An 18,707-nucleotide genomic window follows, 5' to 3' on the forward strand; every position below is an offset into this window, starting at 1 on the left:
AAACCAAATTAAAAACTTGCATCAAATTTCTAAGCTTCTAGTTCTAAACAGAAGCAGTTTAGTCCTGCTGGCCACATGACCTAGAAAGCTGTCTGTGAACAAACACCGGCTTCCTTGGCCTGAAGTGAGATGAGCGCCGCACCCCATAGTCGCCTTTGACTGGACTTAAGTATCCAGGGGTTCTTTACCTTTTATACCCTTACCTTTTAGTTCTAAAAAAGAATGTTTTTGGCAGGCGCCAAAAAGAGTACAATGGTACCTCGGGTTAAGTACTTAATTCGTTCTGGAGGTCCGTTCTTAACCTGAAACTGTTCTTAACCTGAAGCACCACTTTAGCTAATGGGGCCTCCTGCTGCCGCCGCGATGCCAGAGCATGATTTCTGTTCTCATCCTGAAGCAAAGTTCTTAACCCAAGGTACTATTTCTGGGTTAGCGGAGTCTGTAACCTGATGCGTATGTAACCCGAGGTACCACTGTACAGCGAAGGGGCCTGCCTGATGCCAATGGGCAAGGAGTTCCAAACTGCAAGCGCTGCCACACTGAAGAATCAAGTTTTTACAAATGTGGGGTGGGAATTATGTTCACAGCGGCAGTTCTGCCACCTCTGCAGCCACGAGAGAGAAAGGGCAGGGCAGCTGAGGATTTCCCCAACCTGGTGCCTTCCAGCTGTTTTGGACGGCAAACTCTCTGCAGGCAGGGGCGGTCCGGGGGGGGCGGTCCTCTCCAGGTACCATTCCAAAGGGGTGTGTGTGACAAAATGGTGACCCTTGATTGGTGACACCCCCCAGGATGCATGCCACGTCCCCTGGGACAAGCACCACTCTGGGTACTGGAGCAGGTTGCTTTGCCTCTGTCGGCAGCCCCAGCCAACACGACTGTGGAGGGCCCTTGGTTCAGGGACAGGTCGGTCGGTAGAACATAAGCTTCTGAATCTCAGGGTTGCGGGTTTGAGCCCCACACTGGGCAAAAAAGATTCCTGCACTGCAGGGGGTTGGACTAGATGGCCCTCGTGGTCCCTTCCAACTGTATAATTCTACAATCAGGTGGGATGCGGCCCACTCCTAGAGGAACAAGGCGCTTTCCTCTCCATCTGGTCTGACTACAGAGCTAGTAGGAGGTTGGGGTGGGGAGGCCGGAACGCCCAGCTCTTCAGAGCCAAAACTATTAACTAAGCCAGCCGGCCAGCCACGTATAATGCCCATACTGCTGTGCTCAAAGCCACCCCACCTGGCCACGCTTTGACTCTCCGAGCGCACACAGATGCTACAATTACCACCGCAATTTGCAATCCTTGCGAAGACGGGTTGTTCTCCCCGCACCCCACTCTTTTTATGATGCTGCCAATAATGGCATAGCGGGCAGCAGCCAAGGCAATAAAAAGCTTCCCTTCATTCTTTATTTTTAAATAATTTGCTCACTCCATAATTCATATACAAATCCACCCTCTCCGTGGTCTGGGATTGAACAGCTGCAGAATAAAAACAAGCCCCAGAGAAGACCTGCCCATCCAGGCCAGCACCTCCCTAAGCGCTTTTGTCTCTCTGGATTGATGCAAGGCAAGGCAGAGACAGGTGAACCTCAGGCCTCGCAGCCAAGGACAGCACTCAGGGAGGAAAACTGGGCACTGGCATTGGAAGGAGAGAAGGCCCACTGGTTTGCGGCAATGGCCAAAAAGAGAGAAGGCAGCAGACAATCTAAGCCAGGCTTCTCCAGTCTGGTGCCCTCCACCTGTTTCAAATCAAGATTCTAGTCCTTAGGACTATGAAGATATACCTAGATTCATATAGCTTCTGTTGCATGCTCAAATCGGAGGGCTGAGTCAGGAAGAAAAGGAGTTTCATTAGATCCATGCAACAAGAGATGTGCCTATTCCAAGAGGGTTGGTTATGAAGCCCCCTGGAGAAGGGGAAGAAATGTGCTGGGGCCTGGAGGCCTCCAAAGAAAGGCATCCCTGTGTAAGGAAGACTCCCTCCTCTCCTGCAAGCACTCCCAGCTTGGCCCTCTGCCTCTTCATTAGTTGCCAGATTGTTGGCCCTCCGGGCAGGAAAGAACCGCCGTTTTCTCTGTAATGCCGTTGCCGGAGAAATCTAATTAAACCGTGAAGATTCAGCAACTGCTCCTCTGGGCTGCAGCAGCAGCAGGCAGGGGTGGGCTCGTGGCAGGGCCAGAAAACATCCAACAGGCCCCCAATGATGACGACACCCCACCAAAGAGAGTAGCACACATCCTCTTCGACTGAGCTTAGGGGCCAGGAGCGAACTGATCACCCCCCTGAGCAGCCAGGCTTTGTAATAGAGTTGGCAACAATTAGCAGCAACGGAGGATAAGGCACTTGAGCAATGCGAGATGCGGTTAAGGCTCCGTTCCCTCCGAATCTCCATGTTGCTGTTTTGCAAAGTTATTCCCATTGCCCTGTAAGATGTTTCAGGACTTCAAGCACACTGGATGGGGCTGATGGGAGTTGGGGTCCTGTGGCATCTGGGGGGCATCATGTCGGTGAAGGCTGATGTTCTGCATCTTGCACGCACACAAACGCACACCACTCTCAGCCTTCAGTGTACAGAGCCAGTGTACAGCAGACGTTTCAAGCACTGGACTGGACTTGGGAGGACCAGGGTTCAAACCTCCACTTAGCCATGAAGCGCACTGGGTGGCTTTGGACCAGTCACTGCTTTGGACCTTCATGCCTACCTCTTCCTCTCTTATACAAGCTTATCTTTTGCCACCTCTCCCTAACACCCTCCTCCAGCCTCCAGCTTCAGGCAGACCCCCCAAGGACTGTCTTGGGCCCTCTCCTGATCCTGTCTCAAGGAAGAAGTGCTGCCTGTCTGTCACAAATCTCCAGTCCATCATCAACCAGCTGGCTTTCTCCACAGCATTGCCCCTTCTTCTCCTCTGCTGCGGCTTCATCCTTCCTTTTAAGATTCTACATCGTCTTTTGCCAACTAGGTCCCCTTCAAATGTTTTGGACCACAGTTCCCATCAGCTCCAGCCAGCGTGGCCATTTTGGACTCCCATCAGCCCTAGTCCAAATGCGTCATTATGGTGGAACAGATGGCCACCGGATCCTGAGCTGGGCATACTGCCACCACTTGATTGATTTGCCTGTCCTCCACCCCTAGCCCTGCTCACCCAGCCTTCTGCCCCAGATGGGAGGAGCAGCAGGACTGTGAATGCGATAGTGGTTGAACCACAGCCCAGCTCTAGAGACTGGATTACAGCCTGAGATTCTTTGGATTGACTAACCAGGCACCAGAAGAAGAAGAAGAAGAAGAAGAAGAAGAAGAAGAAGAAGAGAAAGAAAGAAAGAAGAGGAGCACAACAGGCTTCCCCCCTAAAAAAATGTTGATAATATAATTATTGGTATGTCTAAAAACTGTAGATAGCAACTGTCATTTGGGAAGAGGCATCCCTTTCTTCTTCACCTACACAGGAAGAGGGAATGCTTCTATAATGAAGTCTGACACATCATATCCAGGCTCCATGTAAAACAGAAGAAAGCACTCTTTTCATCTTTAAAAAATATTGTCTTCTTCATAGACAAATATTTGCAGATCTAGTCAATTAACCACTCCAAACTTGTACAATCAATCACCTAAGATTCCTCTAGGCTGCTGGCAGAAAGAAACTGGATTTTAGATTAACGCCTTTACTTTCTCCCGAGTAAAACTGTGCTGAATGCCAGCACTGCCAGCTGAACGTCCCAGATTAAGATACACCCCCCCCCCCCAAAGAGGAACCAAGTGCACAAACCACAACACACCCTGAGCTGCTGACAAATCAAAAAAGGCTGCTTATCTGTTGGAAGATTCAGGCAGATGAAAGGAAGTACTTTTGCATGCAGCAGATAGTTAAACTATGGAACTCACTTCCACAGGAGGCTGTGATGGCCGCCAATTTGGATAGCTTTAAAATAAGAATGGATAAATTTGTGGCAGTTAAGGCTACCAATAGCTACTAGCCACAATGGCTATGGAGGCAGCAATGCTTCTGAACACGTTACTGGAAGTCACAGGAGGGGAGAGAGCTCTTGTGCTTTAGTCCTCCTTGCTGGTTTCCCACAGGCCTCCGGTTGGCCACTGTGAGAGCAAGATGCTGGACTAAATGGGCCATTGGCCTGACCCGGCCAGCTCATCTTATGTTCTTATCTGTGCCATGTGAGAACGACACAACCAGATCAGCGCCACGATCCAACTCTGTTTGCAGAAGCCCTCAACGCCCGAGTGCCGCAGCACATGCAAGACGCATCATCACTCACTCCTAGGCCACAGACATGTTTTATTATAAGCAATTGCCGCTGCCTTGCCGCGATGGTGGGAATTGATGGAGAATGAAACACGCAACGAGCTCATCAGAAACTCTCCAGGGGCTGAATGGGAGGGGGAAGGCAGACGGAGAGAGGGGTTTGCAACGAGTCCCTGGAACTGGCTGACAACAACAGTTCTTGCAGGCAAACACAGAGATCCAGAGAGGTCGGTGCGTAAGGAGCATTGATTAAGCAGGGAGGCAACGATTGCTAGTCACAGATATTAAGACGTCTCCATCAAGGCAGCCACACTCCTCTGGAAATGAAGATAGGATATCTCCGCTGTGTTGGAGGCAGGAGAAAAATGGGAGATGAATCACACGCAAGGCATTAAGGTTGTCCGGGGTGTGGGGGTGGAGATTAGAGCTGTCTTGCTTGGCTTTGGTCCCTACTCTAACCATGTTCTGATGTCCCAGATTTGATTACACCATGCAAATTAAGATTAAGATGTCTTCCACCATGAGTCCCGAGGAGACACTGGCCAAGTCAGGATGAGCGGTGGGTGGAGTTGGGAAGGGCCCAGCGGGATGGAACAGGCAGCGCGGCAACAGAGGAGTCACCCCAAGAGAAGTTATGGTCAAGGAGTCGGGTCCTGAGGAGGGACCCAGTGGCATATTGCCCCAGCACTCTGCCCCGTCCCCTCTGACATCACCCAGGTGCTCTGTACCGACTTCAGCCCCGGCTCCTGTGCCAGCCTCACCTCTGGCACTACTTGGGCCTGCCCCCATCCCATCCTCTCAGGAGAAGTCCACCACCCAGTCTCATTCAGAGCTGGCGCTGATCCCCCCTCCATCATCGAGGACTTGGAGACACCAGCACAGGCGTAAACAGACAGCTCAGCTGTAGACCACCAGAAAGAGCTCCCGTTTGTTTGACCATTCCAAAGGAACATCCTGCTTGCTGCCCTAAAGTTGTGCCCACCCCCTTCCCATATAATGTAGTGTAGTTCACTGCGTCAATGTTTTAGCTTGCTTAGCACTGCACGGGACCTGTTGTCCCTTTGAATCCTCTTTTGCTTATGTACCATACCAATTTGAGCATTAAAGGATTTCAGCAGAAAACACAGCACAAACTCGAGTTCTTCACCCTCCAAAGACAGCCAAGGCACATGAGTCTTAGGATCGCCTCCCTGGCACCACTGATCCCAGCAGTCCCGGCAGCAAAACTGGACAAAGGCCAGGGATTATGGAAGTTGTAGTCTGAGGAGGAAGGCATGATGTTATATTTGCTCTGTAGTTTGTTTGCTTCTTAAATATCAGCCTACCACTCCTCTTTTTTTCCAGTGCCACCCACTTCCAGCATGTGGCCCGTGGAAGGCTGCCTATGGTTATAACGGCCTTTGCGCTAAAAGGTCACACACACCAACCGCTTAAGAGGAACCATCCTGTTCGATCTTTGGCTTTATAGGCACGTTAACTTTACAGAAGTTTCACAGTCCGGATCTTCATTTAAATCTAAAGATCAGTCAATGCCAGACAGAGGAAAGGTTAAATCAATTACAAATAATCGATCTGCTGGCAGCTTTAATCTTTGCATCCTTGGCATTAGAGCCAAAACAAGTTAAGGGCTGCGTTGATCCTCTCAAGACAAAAAGAAAAAGCCTCAAGCTGCGCCTAAACACTCGCCTTCAATTTGTCAAGAGCTTTCTGCACAGCCGCAGAGATTCTCGCTACGAGAATGCTGTACCTTCTAGTACCTCTTACTTTCTATCACCTGGACAGATAAGAGGGGCTGCCGCTGGGAAGGTAGGCTCAGCGGAGATATCAGGGATGCATTGCAGAAAGAAAGAGATAAAACAGGGAGATTAAGAGGACAGCAAAGATGGAGTCTAAGGAGGCAGGCTGGAGAAGAGATGCTCAAAAGGCAGAGAAGTCTGCATCGGAAAGAGTCAAGGTGGAAGGCTGAAGCTATGCAGGAGGGAATGAGGAGGTGGGAGTGATAACCCTGGATGTGAGAAGATACTTTTAAGGTTCCCACTCCACCCTGCCTTGTAGGGATATGTCAATTCTGCAGGAGCTGCTGGGGGGGACAAGGCCCTGGAAGTGGTTGTGGGTGCTCAAAAGCCGATGCCTACAAACCGTGCATTTTTAAATGGGACTCAAGTTTCTAAACCTCATGGCCACAGAGCAAAGCCTGGGATGATGTGGGCAGTCAGTGCCTGCTGAGAAGCCAGAGAGGGGAGGTCCGAATAAGGTTTACACTGGCTGAGAGTGGGGCTGAGGTGCCCTTGCCCCTCTTATGATCAAATAAAGAAGAATGTGTAAGGAGAAAAAAAGGAAATATGCAAATTAGCACTATGCAGATCATTTATTCTGGTAGCTGAGTCACGCTTCTCTCTGCTTGGATTAAGGACCTCAGCGAAAGACTGAAAATGTGTTGAAGCACTAAGTAGATGCAGTTCCTTGTATAAAAGGAACAGAGGATGTTGCCTTCTGGTGTTGTCTGCACTGACAGGCGGGAATGGCTCTCCAGGGCTGCAGGCAGAGAGCCTCTTCCAGCCCTACGTGGAGATGCCCCCTGGGAACTGGACCTGGGACTTTCTGCATGCAAAACAGATTATCTCCCACAGAGCAATGGCCCTGCTCCAAAATGAAGATTTCGGTGTCTCTTGCCTCGCCTAGATCACCATGGGGCTAACAGTTCTCTGTCTCAACACCTGCGCCAATGATAGCTAGCCATGACGGTCAGAGGCAGTAGTGCTTCTGAACAGCAGTTGGTGGAAACCACAGCGAGGAGAGGAGTCTTGTGCTCGGGTCCTGCTTGCAAGTTTCCCATGGTTGGCCACTGTGAGCACAGGATGATGGACTAGATAGGCCTCCTTTGTCCTGATCCAGAAGGTGGTTCTTGTGTTTTCTTCTGCACTTCGTGCAGTGCAGAGTTAAGCTATGGAACTCACTCCCGCAGGAGGCAGTGATGGCCACCAACTTGGATGGCTTTAAAAAGAGTGGACCAATTCATGGAGGAGAAGGCTATCGATGGCTACTAGCCCCAATAGGTCTGCCTCCAAGGTCAAGAAGCAGCAATGCTTTTGAATACCAGCTGCTGGGAATCACAAGGGGGCAGAGATGCTGTTAAGCTCAGGACCTCCTGGGGGGCCTCCCATTGGGGCATTGGGTTGGTCACTGTCAGGAAAGGATGCTAGACTAGATGGGCCATTGACCTGATCCTGCAGACTCTTCTTCTGCTCAACACTAGGTGCTGCTCATGGTCAAGCTCTGCCACTGAACCACAGGCTTGCTGACCACTGGCCCACTGGAGCCTAGTTCCATCTTCCTCTGCCCGCTCCTCAAGACTTCACAGCAACCCTGTCACCCAAGAGCTGCCTGGCTGTTGATGGTGGGGACTGAGACTGGGGCAGATGCAGTGTCCTCTTTGCTCTGCTGCTCCCTACCGGGCCTGAAAAAAGGAACTTGCAAAGTATGAAGATTTAAAATAAAAATGCAGCAACTGGGCCTTTTTTTTACCTTTCCCTCTGGAGCTGCGCTTCTGATGAGGCGGCTTCGGTTAATTATCCACTGAGCTGTTTGCGCAGTGGGGGCCCAGTTACAAATTAAGCAGAGCACCTCTTGCCGCTGTGAGGGGTCAAGGCTGGCAACGGTGGCACTTCGGAAACCAAATATTTACAAGCCAGATCTGTGCCCCTGAAACGCAGCCACCCTGACCCAGAGCCCCCAGGGCCGCTTCCCACAATCCACAAGTAATAATTATTAATAACAGAGGCCGGTAGGCGAGTGGATCAGAGAAGGCAGGCGGGTTTCAAGGCAGGGTAGGAGGCCTCTATTCTGAGGAAAAGAAGCCGCCCTCAATTTTTAAGAATTGCCTTGCTGCATTGGGTCCAAAGCCCAGAAGTCCAGCTTCCTCTTGCCTGCGATGTTATGATTAGGGTGTCAGGCTAGGAGACCTGGGTTCAAATCCCCACTCAGCCATGAAGCTGATCTTGGGACCATCACCAGCTGTCAGTCAAACATACCGTATTTTTCTCTCTATAACACGCAGATTTTTTCTCCTAAAAAGGAAGGGGAAATGTCTGTGCGTGTTATTGAGCGAATGTGTGGTCCCTGGAGCCGAAAAATTGGGCAAAAATCAAACCGTGCTTCACGGAGAAGGGAAACCTGAAAAGAGGAAGTGGGTGCTTTCCTGCATTCTGCCTGTTGTCTGGGGCTGCAATGGTGCAAAAACTTGGTTACATAGCATGGATCCACATGGATCTTTGCATTGGGTCACCCCCAAATTCACCATCAGAGCACATAACATGTCCATGGCTACAGCCTGCCCCCCAAAAATCATGCACCCACTGTTGCCTGGGGCTGCAATGGTGCAAAAATGTGGCTAAAAAGCATGGATCCACATGGATCCTCAGGATCTTTGCATTGGGTCAGCCCAAATTCACCATCAGATCACATGTCTGTGGCCACAGCATGAAGCACAAAAATGATACATCCACTGTTTCATTCAGAATGTTTTTTCCCTTGTTTTCCTCCTCTAAAAATGATGTGCGTGTTATGGTCAGGTGCGTGTTATAGAGCGAAAAATACGGTACCTTGGAGGGCAGTTGAGAAGACAAAATGGTGAGGTGGAGAAGGGTAGCGCATGCCACCTTGAGCTCCCAGGAGGAAAGAGAGGCTAGAAAGGAAATAAGCACATGAGGAGTGTTCTCCTGGATCAGGCCAAATGTCTTCCCAATCCAGTTTCCAGCTTTCCACAATGACCAGCAAGCAAGCATGACATGAAGGCAAATTACTACAACAGCTGGCATTCAGAGATAGAGCACCCCTGGACATGGAGTCTCCATTTAGCCATCAATTCTAAATCAGCCTCTAATAAATCTCTTGCTGCTATTACTCTCCCCTTTGAAAGCCATCTAAGCCACTGGCGATCAGCATAGTTTGCGGAAAGAGTTTTTCAACTTATAAGAATGTACAAAGAGTGTACAGGATCAGGCCAAATGGAGCCCCCCATCAAGTCCAGCATCCTGTTCTCACAGTAGCCAACCAGATGCCTCCTCTGGGAAACCTGTAAGTAGGACCCAAGTCAAGAACCCTCTCCCTTCCAGGAACTGGCACCCAGAAGCTGCGGAAGCAGAGCAGAGCCATCGTGGCTAGTAACTCAATCACCCTTTGTGGGGAAACCTTCCTTTCATCAGTCCAAAGCTTACTGCAGAAACGTAGCACTGGGTGACCTCAAATTCCAGCATTTACAGGAGAGGGATTGGGGAAAGGGGAGAGAAAATATCCCTTCCACTTCCTCCACAGAATAACACCCACACAAGTATTTTGCAGGCTGGCTCAATCTGCAAGGAGACTGAAGCCCTCCCACGGCTAGTGCGCTCTCTCTGTAGCGCTCTCTCTCTCTCTCTCTCTCTCTGCCCGCCGGCCCTCCCTGCTTGCCGCTCTTCCAGCCTTTGGGAGACTTCTGCAGTTTCTCGTTCCAGAAAGCCGCTCTCCCGTGCACCAGTGTTATTAAGCTTGTGCTATTAAAAAACCAGAGAGCAGCACAAGGAGCCAAAAGCTCCTCTCCAGCCAAAGACTTTTCAATACTGTACATGTGTTTCATCCTCCAATTTTGCCCACGGGAAAAATATTTTTGGGGTTGCACCTTACCTCGGATTATTATTTTTTTAACAGGCCAACCCAGGAGCTGTGCTCACCCTCTGTGTGTGTTCGTGCGCAAGCGCACAAAGAGACCCAGCAGGCGACTCAGGATATGAATCCCTGGGGACCTGTGCCCCCCCCACCACTGAACTCTGGACAACTGCCCTTCCCACCTTCCAATAAACTGCTCACAAGGGAGACAGAGGGGTGCAACTGGTTCGCTCACATTTCCAAGGCACATTCCGTTGGGACATTAACCAGGCTAACCACAAGGGGCCCAGCAGGAGGAAGCAGGGGCTAAACAGAGAGGCAAGGATCTCTCTGGTTAAGAAGAAACAGATCTGTCTTGGGTGTAACCAGACTGGCCTTCATTCAGGGCCAAGCGCTTTGAGTTCTCCAGGTCAAAGGGTGAAACTGGAAACCATCCACTGCCCAGCTGTCCCTGCCTTCTGTCCCATCCTCATAGGGATTCTGGAACGGAACAGACTGTTATATCTTCGTTGCAGACACCCAGAATCCAGGCCGCCAGCTTGGTCTATCCCTGATGTCCTGCAGATGTTGTCCAACCACATCTCCAGTCAGCCCCAGCCGTGCTGTAAGGGAAGCCTGAGCGCTCGGAGGGGCTGCCTCACATCACACAAAGCCACCGGGCAAGATGACTCCCTCATGCTTTCCTTTGGATCCACGGTTCTATAAAGGCTAGGGCAGCCTTCCCCAACCTGGTGCCCTCCAGATTAGAAGTTCCAGGCTGGGAGCTGATGGGAGTTGGGCCCAAACTTCTAGAGGGCACCGGCTGGAGAAGGCTGGGCAAGGCAGGTGCTTCCTGGGTGCTCACAAACAAGGCATGGAGGAAACAGCCCCTGCTATTCAGAAGTAGATGCTCTAATGGCTAATAACTACTGGCCAGAAAAGCCCAGTGAGGACTTGGAGACTACCCAGTGGAGAGGGACTTTCCTACCCCACCCCTTGAGAAATAAGAGGACTCAGTAAATATATCTACTGCGGCTTTCTAACATCTCATTTGATTTCCACTTACATTTCAAGGCTCCTCATCTGTGACCTACCACTCAGCTCCACTAGACCTCTCTGTCTGCCACCCTCTCTCTCTATCATCTTCCCCTGACAAAAGTGAGAGAAAAGAGACAGCATTCATATCGCAGTGTGTTCAAACCATCATATTGGATTCCAGTCCAGCTCCATTGGCTTTCCTGAAAGAAAGGGTTCAGAATGGCTCTCTGCTGCCCTCTAGAGACCTGAAAGTTTTCTGTTGCTTCAGCGCTAAATTCAGATTTATTTATTTTTCCTGATGCTTTCTGTACTAATTGCAGTCATGGCTTCCCACACTCCTCTCACGCTGCAAAACAAAGAAACACACAACAATGGGAGACCACCTACCTCCCCAAGAGAGGGTGTGCTTTCAAAATGTGCAGCAATAAGAACCACACACTCTTAGAGGAGCCCAGTTCCACATGCCCCTTACTAGTTTTGTTTATAGGAGAATGGTTGGTCTGGACATGGTTCCTTGTTGGAGTCCAAACCTAGATCTTGGGATGGGGGAGGTATTTGGTCCCATTCACATTCAATATGAACCTGCCTGATTTGCACTTCCTGAAGCAATGAAATAATCAGAAATGCAGCTATCCTTCAAGATTTGCAGTCCACACACTGCATTCTACAACAGAAAAAAGCTGTGCATAAAAATTATAGGAAGGGTGCATAAAGCTGCATATAACTATGAAAATATACAAAGATGTGCTTTAGGGAAAACTGAACATAAATAATTTATTTTAGGAGATGTGTCACGAAATGCTTGTGGGATTTCATATTTCTGGTGCGCAAATGTGGCAAGCTCCTGTTAAAATTGGAAGAATGAGAAACCGAGAAAAACCAAAACTGGCAGATTCGTCTACCCTCACCTGGAGCAGTGACTCATGCAGAGATGCAACAGGGAGCTGACCTTCTCCCTCTCCCACCAATGAATTCCAGCATCAGCCTCAGAAAACAGACCCTTTGTGGGCACTCTGAAACTGGCAACCAAGTGTTCAAGGTGTTCCACAAACATGATCTGAGCAATTCTTACACCATCCTGGCCAGGTGAGCTGCTTTTATCAGCATTTTATGAAGAAGGGCTGGCCGGGAGTAGAGGAGGAAAGAGAAGAGGGTTTTTTTTTTAAAAAAAAAAAGGTTTTGCCCCAAAGGTGTTTTGTTTTCTTTAAAAAAATTGTTTAATATAAAATCAAAATTACAAACAAGACCAAAAAAAAAAAAAAGATCAAAGCTACTAAGCATAACACAGGAGCAGTACTAAGGTTGTACTTTCCAAATAAACCCAGCCAGATGGGCGGGGTATAAATAATAAATTATTATTATAAATAAAGAGCAAATAATATAGAAAGAGAAATGCAGCAATATGCATCATGAGAGCCACATTTTTTTAATTTGATGGGGCAAGAGAGTTTTTGCATATCTGAATTTAACATGTAAGAAATGAATCTCACTAGACATCATTAGAAATGTTCTGGTCTACCTCCCCTTAGAAATGCATGATTTGTGAGTTACTTTCTCTGCAAAAGAGTCCACATATTCTTTTTCCCCAGCAAGAGGACTAATCCCAACAGCTGATAACAAATCCCTGTCCATCAGTTGTCTGTTGGGGAAGGAACAAACACATGGGACAAATTAAACAGGGTGGATCTGGCCCTGGCCCACACTCAAGGGTACCATGTATTTATTGATTGATTGCATTTATGCCGCCACCTTTTTATTCACCCCTTTCTTCATTTAATCCCCACCACTACCCTGTGAAGTAGGTTAGGCTGAGAGGCAATGACTGGCCCAAAGTCATCCAAGCAAGATTCATGATGGCCCAGTGGGGAACTGAACCCTGATCTCCCAGGTCCTTGGGTGGACACTCTAACCATTACACCACCACTGGCTCACTTTTCTAAGGAAATGGGCAGGATGGAGACATACTGGATCACATGCATACGGAAGTCCACATGCATGCTTGCATCTCCAAATGGTGCACTCAGACTCCTTGAAGTGTAACCAGCAGGCACAACCCAAACCACGCTCACATTTTTCTCAATGAACCTCTGAACTAAAATCAACTAAAATCTAGAAGAGCTTTAAGGATGTGACTTAAAGAAAAAGAGAGCACAATAGATGTGTGATTCATTCATTCATTCTGCTGTCTGACGGCCCTTCAAGCTTCTCTCTGGCCCCCCCTGTGACAGGGGTGGTGAACGCCTGACCTTTTTGCGATTCGGTTTTAAAATGCCAACAAGACAAAACCTGATCAGAGAGCTGCTGGCTGCCAAGATTCCTGGGCTGTTAAAAAGCAGCTAAAGCAGGATCGGCCCAGGGGAGGCCGAAACGCGATACATCCAAATCTGGGGCACAACGTTTCACTCCATTAAGGCAGCCTTTGACAACCGGGGGCCCTCCAGATGTTTTGCACTGCAACTCCCACCAGCTCCCAGCCAGCCACCATGCCAAGGGCTGGTGGGAGGTGGGTAGCCTTTTCCCAAGCAACACTGGCCTACCTCACAGGGCAGTCAAAAGGACTGTTGGAATAACATGAATTGCTTTCAGTGCTCATGGGCAGAGGACCCCTTTTCAGCCCAAAGAACACATTCCCCCTTGTAGGGAATCTCTTAGGGGGTTGCATGTCAGGTGTGGGCAGGGCCAGGTGCAAAAGTGTGTGTGGCCAAATGGGAAATGGGAGGAGCAACAGGTGCAACTTTTTCTCTTGTACAATGGGCAACGTTCCAGCCACACAAAAGCCAGAGGCTTCTGCACAAAACAGATACGCTTCTCCGTCCTGGCACACGGCTTCAAGTTCACTTTTTGACAAAGCAAACACACTTGAGGAGATGGGCAGAGAAGAGCTTGAAAGGAGTGCCACCCAGGAAGGGTCCTGAGAGCCAGAGAGAGGGGTGTTTGCCCCCTGCCCCCGATCCCAAGTTCCCCATACCTCAGGCATAACTGGGCAGCTGCGAATAACTAGCAGCTTTTAAATGGTTACATATTTGAGTGATGCTGCCGTCTTATTTTTAGGAATTTTACTGCTTAGACTGTCTTTCTGATTTGTTACTTTAAGTACTGCTATTAATCGACTGATTGCCAGCCATCCTGAAATATTTTAAATAGAAAGGGCAGGCTATGATCATTTCAAATCAATTATTAGAGTGGCTAAAGACTCACATTTATTTATTTATTTAAGGTCATTAATCCGCACAAAGCTGCTTTGCTCTCGTGAATTCTTACACCGCAGGGGGTCATTTTGGGGCTGGCGTGGGAATTTTTTTAGGGGGGGGATGATGGTTGTGCTTTCAGTAAGTCCAGCTGATCTCTCTCCGCAGGGGAGGAGCAGGGGAGGCAAAAGAACAACCAGAGGAATTTCATCGTGCCTCACAAGTGGTTCAATAAATGTTTCATTAATATTATTATTCCAGACAATTTGTAAGCTGGTTGATTGTGAAATACCACAAATACGTTTTCAAAAGAATAAAACAATAAAATCAGTTTAAAAGGATTTAAAATCAGAAATATATAAAAAGAGGATAGATACGCAAGTCAAGAGTCTACATATCTGAGCAGGCTTGTCTAAACAAAAATGCTTTTATCAAGAGCTGAAAAGAGTACAGCGAAAAGTGTACTGATGTCAAAAGGCAGGGAGTTCCAATTGTAGATGCTGCCACATTGAAAGACAGATTTCTTACAAAATCTGTACCTGTAACAGTGCCAGTTCTACCTACCTAAGCTGCCGAGTGGGCATATATGGGGTAAGGTGATTTTGCAGGTAAACTGGTCCCAAGTTCTTCAGGGCTTTATATACTAAAGGTAACACCTTAAACTTGGCCCAGTAGCAAATGGGCAACCACAGCGGATCTCTGAGCGGAGTGTTAAAAGCTGACAGGGTCTCGCTCCCGTCAGCAATCACGCTGCAGCATTCTGCACTAAATACAGTTTCCAGATCAAGCACAAGCGAAGCCCCACACAGAGCGCATTGCAGTAATCCAATCTTGAAGTAACCAATGCATGAACTACTGTGGCCAAGCTTTCCCGATCCAGGAATGGTTGTAGCTGCTGCACCAGTCGCAGCTGGTAAAAGGTGCTTCTAGCCACTGAGTTGGACCCAGAAGCACCCCCAGACTGAAAACCTGCAAAGACCCCAGGGGGAGTTTTGTTTTGCTGGTCCTGTTTAATGTCACTGGGAATGTGGTGGAGAATAATGTTAAGGTCTGTTATGAGAATTACAAGGTCTAAGATATAAAATAAATGCTCATAAATGTACCAGGCAAACACATACATAAATATATAAACTACGTCTGAAACAGTACAGGAAAACAGTCCTGAAACCATTTTGACTCTCCCAAATTGACCTCAAATGTTTCTTTGCAAGGAGGAAGGAAATGGGAAAACCTTCCCAGTGTCTCTTTGCTCACAAATCCTGTCTCAAGGGCCTATCTGTGTATGACTAGGGTGAGCCTGTGGCCTGGATTCAGGAACTGAATATTTACCATCACAAAAGAACATCCAGGATGCCCAGGTAAAAGCAATCAGAGACCATTATTAGGTATCCTGGCAGACAGGCTTTCTGTGATGTATGTATGATGTATTGGGGGGTGGCCTTGAGCTACAGGGTGGCAATATCAAAAATCTATATAAGAGTTTGCACACCAATGTTCTGGGTTCCTCCTCCGTCCTGCGTGGGGGGGGGTGAGCACCCTGTTGCAACAGTTTAATAAAGATCAGGCTTACTAGCTGCTTTGCTTCTCAATATTCTCTGGTTGGCCTCTGTTATTTTCTTCTACCAATAACCTACATAAGGACTCTATTCGGGCTGTTGGGTACCCCATAAAGGGAAGGGTGCAGTTTTTCTTATAACAGGTCTTTGGTTCTTATCTTTTTGAAAAGAAATATTTTCTTTAAAAAAAATCCATAATGCAGTAAAATTATAACTGCAAAAAATACAAATCGAAGAAGTAGAATTTTGAGTCCTCTCTTAAAAGTAATTCTTAGCCCTTACCACCCACAGAGGACAGTAGCTCCTCCCAGCTCTCACCTAGGGGACGGGCATTTCCCTGTCTCTCACCCAGGGCCCTCCATCAACCATCTACCACTCCCACGAGTATACAATCTCTGGACCTGGATAAAGGTCGCAGACATAGGACTCCAAAGAAATAAGAAAAGAAGAGAAACAAAGAAGAGAATCAGAAAAAAGACAGAAAGGGACAATAAAAAGAAAGAGAGACGGACAGGAAAAAGAAACACTGGAGATCAAGATACAAAAAGAAAACTTCTGATTTTCCTTCTACAGGTAACATAAAAAAGGATCATTCAAAACATTCAGTCCATGCTTTTATCTTTTTGATGGGTGCAAAAAATTGTGTGGGCAAGAAAATGGAAGGACCGGAATCTGCCATCTGTTTCGGAATGGCTCATGAAAAGTGTTGGCAGCGATGAATGCATGTGGAGAGATGGAATTGCTTTGTGGATTATCGACATGAGAAATATAGAAATGGAAGATTAGAAAGGTACTTTTTTAATCTAGATCACAGCTTCCCAAACTTTTTTGGGGCTCCTGCCCTCTTGTTTCCATAAACTCATCCCCAGTGCCCCTGAACCCTACCCTACAAAACTCATTATTCAGAATAGCGGTTCGCACAACACACTAAGGAAGACAATAACACAATAAAATTCAAAGCAGTGGCAATTAACTGCACATTTATTCAAACTCCAATTAAAACTATTTAGTTCAATCTGACAAAATTCATAACCTGGATCCAGTGACACCAGACAGCGCATGAAAAATACTTTTACACATTCTTACTAATAAAAACTTAAGGGTGAAGGAAATTTGTACCAAACATGCCCCAAACCTTCACCTACCACAGATGTATGGTACCTAATTTGTAAGTAAATCAATAGCCATTACCAATAATTGGCAATCCCATAACTTGTGACACCTCAGAATGATAAATACAAACGAACGTGACCAAAGCAAATAGCTTTGAAAGTGAGGAAGGTGTTTCGCTCCAGGCTGCAGCCTGGTCAATCGTAAATAAGCAATCAATACACTCGACGTGGCTCACCTCCAGCACTCCTCTACCACCCCCTTGCTTGCAGCACCCCCTAAGTAATCCCACTGCCCCCCGGGGGCAGTATCACCCACCCTGGGAACCACAGATCTAGATTATGCATTTGACTATGCCTTCCTTTGCTTATCAATGCATTATACTTTTTCTATTTAAAAAAACCCCTATAGAAATAATATTTTGTGTGGCCAAGGGCAAGCCACGACTCAAAACCCAATTCATGATACACAGTATGGTTATTAAAACAACAACAAACAAATGAATACTGTCAAGGATATGAGAGAAGGGCGTTTGGAGCAGCCATGTGAGGGCCACAGGTCCTTCCCCTGCGCCCATTCCAAAGCCCTGAACAATGGAGGACCCTGAGGCAAGGGACTGCCAATGCAAGATGAGTCTGGCTCAGGCAAACAGCTTAAACAAACAGGACATTGCCAGGGGAGGTGAAAGCTGAAAAGAAAACAGCTGCAGAAATTAAGAGCAGAGGCAGGAAGATGACTGGAAAGCAAAATAAACAAAACGTCAAAAGAAGGTAGAAGATTCAAAAGACTCTAGAGCTGGAAGGAACAAATTCATGGAGGAGAGCTCTATTGATGGCTACTAGCCATGATGGCTGTGCTCTGCCTCCACAGTCGAAGGCAGCAATGCTGGAAATCGCAGGAGGGGAGAGGGCTCTCGAGTTTGAGTCCTGCTTGTGGGTTTCCCAGAAGAGGTATTTGATTGGCCACAGTGGGCCACTGGCCTGATCCAGCAGGCTCTTCTTACGTTCTCAGGTTTTGCCCCCAAAATGTGTGCGTGCAGCAGCCAGGCCCTGTGACCAATAGGACTTTGCAGGACTGGGGCCTCCTAAGTTTGTTCTGAAGAGGCGAGGCCGATTGGTAACTCACAGCACCTGGTGGCAAGAGCTGGGAAGGGATTTCCCTTCGGCTCTTTGCCACAGCAACACACTTCCTGCCTTGGGCGTCTTGCTTCCCGATCCTTGAACCTTGACTTCTTGACTCTTTGCTTCCTGACCTGCAGACCCTTGGCTTCTTGACTCCTGGCTCTCTGACCCTCGGACTCTTGGCTTCCTGACTCCTGGCTTCTGGACCCCCGTTCCTGCTCCCACCATCTTGGCTCCTGCCATCTTGCCCCTGGTCCTGATGTCCCCTGCCGGGACTTTGATCGCCCGTGAACTGGACCATGACACCAGGGCCCAGTTAATAGGAGCAGAAGAAACTGCCTCACACCAAGTCAGGCCAGCGTGGTCCATTTACCTCAGTACTGTCTACTCTACACTGACTGGCGGCAACTCTCCTGGGTTTCAGGCAGGGGACATGCCCAGCTGGACATGGAGATGCCTTCAGGGGTTGAACCTGGGGCCTTCTGCATGCAAAGCAGATGCTCTACCACTGAGCAGAGGCCCCTTCCTTAAAATGGAGAAACCCCAAAATAAGCCAGATGTGTGCTGCATGCACATTTCCTCCTTACCCCTTGTACACCCACAGCTGAAGGCTGCTATCACAACAACTTCAAAGTAAGGAAGGTGGGGAGAAGGGAATTACTTATACAGCAGATTAAATTCTGAGCCAGGGAAGACTTTGAGGGGTTTAAGTCTCGTAAGTGGCAATTGATACTTTTGGTGTTATTAAAAAATTTGGAACTAGCTCAATATCTATGCTATTTATAGATTATTCAATAATATTCTAATTGGTTCATTTGGGATATCAT

At 48.0% G+C, this 18,707-nt stretch overlaps 1 protein-coding gene across 9 annotated transcripts in view; it reads right to left on the bottom strand.

Moving 5' to 3' along the window:
- Positions 1-18,707, bottom strand: part of PC (pyruvate carboxylase) — a 256,716-nt gene that overhangs the window by 219,807 nt on the left and 18,202 nt on the right. Inside the window, exon 1 of one of the 9 annotated variants that reach the window (XM_082203883.1) lies at positions 10,934-10,954. The exons of the other annotated variants lie outside the window; for them this stretch is intronic. The gene's annotated coding sequence lies outside the window, so the exon portion shown is untranslated. Of the gene's footprint in view, positions 1-10,933; positions 10,955-18,707 lie in introns of those variants that run through there. 9 annotated transcript variants of the gene reach the window in all.

This window comes from Podarcis vaucheri (genome assembly GCF_965113315.1).
Source record: "Podarcis vaucheri genome assembly, chromosome: 16".
NCBI lineage: Eukaryota > Metazoa > Chordata > Lepidosauria > Squamata > Lacertidae > Podarcis > Podarcis vaucheri.